This window comes from Physeter macrocephalus, chromosome 11 (assembly GCF_002837175.3).
Source record: "Physeter macrocephalus isolate SW-GA chromosome 11, ASM283717v5, whole genome shotgun sequence".
Lineage (NCBI taxonomy): Eukaryota > Metazoa > Chordata > Mammalia > Artiodactyla > Physeteridae > Physeter > Physeter macrocephalus.
This window is the reverse complement of record NC_041224.1, coordinates 24,689,389-24,692,163: the sequence shown is the minus strand read 5'-3', so window position 1 is coordinate 24,692,163 and position 2,775 is coordinate 24,689,389.

The following is a 2,775-nucleotide window of genomic DNA, read 5'->3' as shown; positions in this document are numbered from 1 at the left end:
ACCAAGCCTGGGCTTTCTAGCTTCTGAATGTTTCTGGGATTTGGGGGAAGAACAAGGCAAGGAGCATGGGGCAGGGGACCATGAATCCCAGGATGTTTCCATGAGGTGGTCCCAGGGCCAGGTCAACGTGGTTGGTTATTTAGTATGAAACAAATGAGTGCAACCTCTGGGAGGAGGAGATTAGTGGTAATGTGGGACTTAAGTTGGGACTTGAGGGCACCAAGACCTGGATAGACCTGGACGCTACACCAGAGGGACGGCAAAGGGAGGAAGTGTGAAGTGAGCCTGATTCAGACCTAATGTGGCCGTTTCCGGACCCCTATTTTTTCATTCTCCTTATGTGCTGTTGGATGCAGAGACCTTCAATTTCCTGCTTGTTTGCCCCTTAAAATAATTTTTTTAACTATATGCCTTTTCAAATTATGCACTTGTGCATATTTCAAAATGCATATTAATACTGTCATTTGACTAAAAAAAAACTATATGTCTTTTCACACCTATTTAAGTTAACATCTAAAACATTTCTTCATCAGTTTAAAGAGCTGCAAAGGATATAATTTCTGGTGCATTGGAAATACTAAACATTTAAAAATAAAATCCTAATAGACTTTTTTCAATGTTTCCAGTACAATCTAATATCACAGCCATGTGATATCCACCATAATTCATTTTAATATACACCGACAAGCTCGTCTTTAATAGGCAAACATTATTTCATTTGCTCCTTAAAGTTGTATTTCCACTCCACTTTCTTCATATTTTATGTTAATGTGATCTATTTTATGCCTAGAATTCTTTTATTGATCACCCATAATAATTATCTGCAGCAAAAATATGTATATAACTTGAAATTAATCTTGCACATTTTAATTAATTTGAAATTAATTTTTAAATCCTGTAGCCAAATAGCTCTAGATATCAAAGAAATAATTCTGGACTGAATTACTATTAATTCAGTCCAGAAATTTTTATATGTGATTTATCAAATTAATGTGATTTATAGATACTATTAATATGTGATTTATCCAAATAGAATTCTTATAAATAATTATTAAACATAAAAAGTACAATTTTATTGGAAAAACTACTTTTCATCAGACTTCTTACTAAAATAGAAGGGGTTCCTCATCAACATTATTCCCATTTTTCAATTATTGTTGTTACAGTTATTGTAAGCACTGTGAAAACTTCTTCAGGAAAATAAATATATGAGAATGAAAGGAATTTTATCATAGAAATGTCAATTACTGAGCTCCTTCTGATAGGGTAATCTATCATCAAAATTATTTTTAACCTAATCTCTGACAGCTCAATTAGGTCTTCCCTCAATTTTCATGAAAGCAAAGAATTAAAAATCATCTGAGTTGCAAAAAGATTACTAAGTCGATAGACTCATTCGCTTTCTCAAAAAACAGCCTTTTGTCTGGCACCCCAGAGATTTGTGGGCCCTGGGGCATGCATGATAGTAAGAAGAGGAGGAGAGAGAAGCATGTCTCACCTTTATGAAGTGGCCTTTGTAGGAGGGGAGACCCTCCACCCCACTGGAATGGCTTACTGCCATTCAGCTCTCAGCAGAGTGATTTTAGGAAAGCATGTACATGCAGGTTGTGGATCTAGAAATTTTTTTTAAATCCATGTACCCTTAGCAAGCCTTCACACACCCCTATGGATGTGGGTGCCCGAATGTGAAGGCCACCCCCCTCAGAATGACCCCACTGACCTGGGAGCTGAGTCTCAGTGGAGCTGGTGACCCTGGACAGCTGGAGCTTCCCTGACTTCTCCAAACAGCCTTCTCCAAACTGGGTTTGGTGGGACATTAGTGGCCTTTGAAATGTTAGGGATTCCCAGTCAAGAGAGACCTGTTTCTGACCTGTTTTTCCCAGGTCAAAAACATTTGGGAAAAGCTCCCTCTCATTTCCCCCTCTTAGAGGTTTGAGATAAAACCTGAATCTTAAAGGCTAAAGAAGGCTGTTTAACTTTGTTTAGTGCAGAATTTCCCAAACCAACTTGATCCCCCACCCCAATCTTTTCCCCCAAAGAACACATAGTTATAGAGAGAGAGACTTTAAGTCATCTGCTCTGGTCCATAGAGCTCCCAGCTGAGTCCCCTTTGTGTTGCCTATGTGGCCTGACCTGTTCAGGACAAATACAGACCTCTTTAAACTCTCCAGGGGGACCTGAGATCAGTTTGTTTTCATGGACTGTTACCTGCTACCTGCTACGGAAATGTTACCTTCTGCCCCAGCTTTCCTATTGATGTTATCCATTTTTAGATGGAGGTTCTGGTACAACAGGAAGCCTTCTGTGCTATTGATGCTGGGCAGCACCCGCTGCAGCCATGAACTTGAAGTATTATGATCAACTCTCAAATAACCACCAGTAGACGGTCAGCTTGGTGCCTCCTCAGCTGTCTTTCTGGGCTCCACAGTCATTGACAGCGTGGGCCAAGCCAAGAGAGGGTTATAATTAGATGCAGAGTAAAATTAAAATCCAAACATATATGAGTGGTGTGTATGTATGAAACAGAAGGATTGTGCCTCATTATACGACTGTTTTTCATTACTTCCAGAGCCACGTGGATTTTAATCAGCTGGTTTGAATTGTCCATCTTCTCATTGCAAAACACAAAGTGCAGGCTATACTATCATGATGATGTTGAGAATACACAGTTCAAGTATCACCGTTGGGGAGAGAAGCCCCTGAAGTTGTTTACTGCATGGGAAAGAGGGTTGGGTTACCTGACTTGGGTCACATTCTGGGACATCTCAGGCATTT